This window comes from Octopus bimaculoides, chromosome 14, assembly GCF_001194135.2.
Source record: "Octopus bimaculoides isolate UCB-OBI-ISO-001 chromosome 14, ASM119413v2, whole genome shotgun sequence".
NCBI lineage: Eukaryota > Metazoa > Mollusca > Cephalopoda > Octopoda > Octopodidae > Octopus > Octopus bimaculoides.
Window position 1 is genome coordinate 12,069,470 of NC_068994.1, and position 6,178 is coordinate 12,075,647.

The following is a 6,178-nucleotide window of genomic DNA, read 5'->3' on the forward strand; positions in this document are numbered from 1 at the left end:
TTATTCCAACAAAATATATTTTGTTATAGACATAATGTGCATATATATATATATATATATGTGTGTGTGTGTATGTATGTATGTGTGTGTGTATACACATTTAAGGAATAAATTAATCTATAATAGTTACTCCCACAAAATATGTGTTTGTATGGATGCATGTAGGTATGTGTATTATATATGCATATAGCTGTGTGGTAAGAAGTTTGCTTCTCAACTACAAGCCTTGTGACTGCTTTTGGTAGATGGAAACTGGAAGAATCCCGTTGTATATATGTATGTATGTGTGTGTGCATGTATCTTTGTGCCTGTGTTTTGTCCCTCCCCCCCACAGCTTGACAAGTGGTGTTGGTTTGTTTACATTCCATTACATTGCAGTTCAGCAAAAGAGATTGATACAGTAAGTACCAGGATTAAAAAAACAAATACTGGGGTTGATTCGTTTGATCAAAATTCTTCAAGATAGTGCCCCAGCATGGCCACAGTCTAATGACTGAAATACATAAAAGAAAGAAATAAGATATTATATACAAGAGTTGGGTAAAATAATGAAAATACCACATTTTATTTAGCTATCTTTTCTATTGACTAAATAGCAAATTAAAAGCTATTTTTGTCTATGTATGTGTGTGTTCACATGCATTGTGTATGCCTTATGATTCATGATAAAGTTTTCTCTTTTCTTCTTTTCTTTTTGTTTCTGCATATATATCTAAATAACTTAAAAAGTGAGACCTTTCCAATTTCCAATGGGAACAAATTGTTGGAGCATAGATGGCTGGAACTTCATTCACTAAAATTGGTGACTTGTTTAATGTGCCAAGAAATACGGTCTCTAAAATTATGTTGGCATTCCAAAACCAATGTAAAACTAGCACTAGCAAGCATAATTCTGGCAGAAGACATAACTCACAGAGAGGCTCCAGAATAACTAGGTGTATTGTGCCTAAAAACGATTGTACTATGGTAGCAAAAGTGTTAAAAATGTTCATTGTGAGCTTTATAAAGTTGAATACCATTAAGCAGTTCCAATTGCTGAACCTTTCCTATCATCCATCAAGTTTGATAAGCACAAAATATGGTGTCTAGACTATCAGGAGTAGTCAATGGCTCAATGGAACAATGTCATCTCTGATGAATCAGCATTTCCTTTTGTTTCTACTTCAGATTGAGTTTATGTCTGGAGACAGCCCAAAGAAGCTTTCAACTCTATTTGACTGCTACCATGAAGCAAAGAGATGACTCTTGATGATTTGGACAGCCATTTCACAGAATTTTTCTGGTTCTTTAGTTCTACATAATGAAGTTAATGCCAAAGCACATTTTGGCTGATCATGTCCATCTTACATCCTCAAGTATAATACTGTTTCCCTCATAGTAGCGCTTTCTTCCAAGTGATAATGCACCAATTCACACAACTAAGGTAATTCAAAATTGATATAAAGAGCACAAAAGTGAAATAAACAACATGGATTGGCTCCCATAATCATGGATTTTTTCACAGGAATTTTCAATTGGCCGGATAACTGAAGAGATGTTGGCGTGGGCTCTCACCCTGGCATCCGAAACTCAGAGTTTTATCATGGCTACTGAATAAGTGTCACAGATTTTTACAGATATATTTATATATATATATATATATATATATATATATATATATTGTTTTCTACTCTAGGCACAAGGCTTCAAATTTTTAGGGAGGGTGCCAGTCAATTAGATCTACAGAGAAAGTTGTCATGGTGATACCTGCTCAGAGGCCTACACAAAGTTGCAGAAAGTGTATGGAGAGGAGTGTATAAGACACACACAAGTGTATGAGTGGTTCAGACGTTTCCAAGATGGCCTAAAATAGTGTCGATATTGATGAATATTCTGGGGGACCTGCAACTAGCAGAACTGAGAAAAACATCACAGATGTGCATGCAGCTGTGAGAGGAAATTGTCAAATCACCATCTGTGAGTTATCAGATGTGCAGATTTATTACAGTTCAGTTCAGTCCATTTTCATTGAAGATTTGGCTATAAGATGCCTGTCTGCCTAGTTTGTACTAAAATTGCTTTCAGCTGACCAAAAAGACACTTGGTCAGTAGAAAACACTTGCCTAAGGTAACATGCAGTGGGACTGAACCCAGGACTATATGGTTGGAAAACAAGCTTCTTACCTCACAGCCATGCCTGCACCTAATTAGTTGCTAACAATAAGCTCACCACCTCATGACTATTTGTTATCGACATCTATCATTCCCTGATATGACTATTTATCACTCTCTATCTTTTCTACCATCATTTCACCCTAATTATTCTATTTCTACCATCATGCTCTTGTTCCTTTCATCTTTCTATAGGGCTTTCCTATAAGTAGGTTATCTCCCTTGGCTAGGCGGCGCTCCATGTAGACAATTAAACTTCCGCAGACTATCCACGCCATTGTTATTGTTTTACGTGTTATCATGGATATAAAGCAGCTCGATGATTCAACTATCGAAGTACTTACTGTGCCTGAGTTAAAGAAATATTTAAGATTATATGGACAGTATGTTACTGGAAGAAAGGCGGACTTGACTGAAAGGTTGAAAGATATAAAAATTCTGTCGATGAAGAATGTCAACAAAGTAAATTCATCGGACGATACTTCAGACAGGAATAAGCAGAAGCTTATATCTCCTCTCGGTGAAGTATTGCCTGATCTGAATCTGCTTTCGGCAGATTGGACTAAAGATCTTTGTAAGTTGCCGAATTTCACAGATAATGACATTTATAATTACCTCGTGCTACGGATGAAAGCAAAGCAACAGTTAAGGAGTGGCATATTTTACCACGACAGACACGTACACAGCATCGAATACCACGATGTGAGTGAAAGCTGCTCTCACTGTATTGTCCGGTGTCTGGTAATCCCTTCAATACCGACATCAAACCAAAAAAAGAATCCTGACCACAGAGTGTGGGTAATTATGTCAAAGGTCACTGGCAATGTGCATTCTGCTGATTGCAACTGTTAAAGCAAGTCACTGAGCATGCGTACATGTCATATGGGAGAGTTCCAATCAGGGATGGATAACAACCTTATAGGAACCCCCTATACTGTATCTTTTGTCATCACTCACCATTCTCCTCATCTTCTCAGTCACATTGTCTTGAGCAAATAAACATAGAACAATAAGGACTCTTTAGTTTTATGGGATACAAGCAGCTTCACTAGTTAGTGCCTCAGCTTTGTCCAGTGTTCAGTAAACAAGTGAATACAACCAAGAGTTGAGAGGACTCTTTTGCCTTGTTGAGGACATGATGACCTCTCTAGTGTTGGTGCTATTCTATACCACCAATCACAACACCCACTCGTCCAAGTCATTCAGTTGACTTTCTTGTCACCAACCTTTTTTTGAAGCTGTTCCCCACTCTCTCTCTCTCTCTCTTCCTATTCACCACCATATACTCCTCCTCCGCCTTCTCCAGACACTTCTCACATACTGGGTTCGTTGCTTCGGCATTTTGCTCCTGCTCGTTACCCTGTTGCTGTTGTTCCTTTTCCCCTTTATCATCATTCTGGGGACACTTTGCTCTCATGTGTCCCCTTATGCCACACTGGTAACATGTTGGAGGTCTTCCCTCCACCTTTACATTCTCTGGTAGTATTACCTCCTCCACTACCTTGTGCAAGTCTTGTAAACTGACTTGGACGGCCACTTCGAGGCCGTAGCCCAACCAGTTTACCTCTTTCATCCTTGTCTCTTTCAACACCTTCATGTCCTCCTCCATATTATACAGGATGGCTGCCACCAGCCACGTCTCCTCAATCTCCGGGGGTACTCTGCCAATCCTTACCCTGGCCACTCGTTTGCCACAGTAAGTTGGCAGAAGTACCCACTCTGGTGTCCGTAGTGCCACAGTGGAGTAGTTTATCGCTTCTTGTTCACTGTGCTGTATTTTCTTCCTCTCGTGTAAAATGTGAGGTTTTTTACCTCCTCTATAGCCTGTACTGTGGCTATTTCTATTCTTTTCAATGTCGTGGACAGCGTTCTATCACCACTGTCTGCTTCATCATGCTCGCTGTTAAATTTTCTGGTGATGTCAATCTCAAACTGGTTCCATCTTTCTCTACGAGTCTGTTGAACTCCTTCAACTTCCTCTGTGCCATCTTTATCTCTCGTCACTGCAACATGTCAGCTGTCAAACTTCTTCCATTGGCTGAAGCATAGCTGCCAGCTGGAACTGGTACGCACTCCATTCTCTGCTTCTTGACTACTTCACCCATGAACAGGGAAGAAAACAATTGTAATTTCACAGACAACAATTCAACAGTTTAACAATGATATTCAACCAGTAAGTTCACCCTTATGGGACACCTTCAACAAGTATATAACTATTTAACTCACAGGGATCAAAAATGATTAAAAAAACACCAAAAATAGCTTGCTGAATGACATTGCTGACTGTGTCAGTCCACTATTAATTAGTAGTGGACCAGTCCACTTCTCACCTGGGGGCATCCATCACAACATACATATACATACATATAAATATATATGTGTATGTATAAGTAGCGTCCCAACATGGCTACAGTCTAATGACTGAAACAAGTAAAAGGTAAAATATAAAAGATAAAATTCACCATGAAAATGTAGTGTTTATTAGACAGATGTGCAAAAGTGAACAAGAAAGAGTAAGTTTTATATAAACAACAGGCTGAATGTAGATAGAGAGGAACAGGAAGAGGATTGGTGTGAATGAATTCTAGGAGTAGGTGATTTCAGAGGTTAGTTACTTAAGGGGAATGATGAATACGAGAAAGAAAGAATATGCTTCTTAGAGAGAAACATATTGGTGAAATGTTGCTTGCTTTTCATTCTTATTCATGTCACTCTTCTATTATTCTGCTGTCCAACCAAAATATGCCATGATATAACTAGTTGAAGAGTGTGCAGCACTTAACTAGCATGCCTATAATATACATCCTGGCAACACTTGATACCCAATGATGACTTCAGAAATTAACTGTGGCTGCTAATTTAGATTTTGTTTGATTTAGTAGAGTTTAACAAGTGTTCACTGTATGCATGTACAAGGTTGACCAAAAGTCAATTGATAGTAAATTAAAATCATTGAATTCCAAGATCTATTTATGTTCAACAACTGAATGGATTTAATAAAAGCATCTAAATATGAAACATCTTGAGCAATACATTTTTCCATTCGAGTCAAAAGAGAATTACAAATAGTGTTTATAGAATTTTGATTTACTATCGGGTGACTTTTGGTCAACCATGTATGTATGTATGTTATCAATCAATTTCATTTCTGTATTTCTTGTCCATAGATTCAAGGCTCCTTCATTGGAACTTTTATCAACATCATCTAGGTATTTGTGCATATGTGTGTGTGCGCAGTATTTGTATGTTTGTTTTATAGATGCGTTTTTATATATATATTTTCATGTCTAGATGCATGCATGTGTATTTATGTGCTAAATTTTTGTATGTATGTATGTATGTGAACTAACAGAGATAACAGTGTCCAGTGGTACGAATTTGGCTAAGTCATGAAGAAAGTTATAACACGACACAAGATAATTTCTGGATATGATGGTTTTAAATTTTGGCACAAGGCCAGCAATTTCAAAGAGGAGTTAAATGGATTACATCGACTGCAGTACTAAACTGGTACTTATTTTATAGATCCCCCGGAAAGGATGAAAAACAAAGTCGACTGCGGCGGAATTTGAAGTCTGAACGTAAAGACAGACGAAATGGCGCTATGCATTTTGTCTGGTTTGCTAACGATTCTGCCAGCTCGCCACCTTAAATTTCTTGACATACTGAAAATATCTTTGCTTCGAGAGAAAGTAAACAATCACCTAGTGGAAATTGCAACACACTAAAAATCAAAAGGGGAGATAATCTCATAGAACCAACAGTCTCTTGTATTAACAGACACACATACATTATATATGTGTGTGTGTAAAGCTTCATTCACAGTATTGTCATATAAAATCTTTTAATTGAAGCGTAAATCCGAATTCTGATAGACAAAGAAAAAAGGAAGTAAAAGGAAAAAAAAATTTGATTTAGAATTATTTATTTAAGGTTTCCTCGAATAAATTGCGTCGTTTGATCAACAAACGCTAAAGTGCGTGTTTGTGTGTTAGTATCTCTCTCTCTCTCTCTCTCTCTATATATA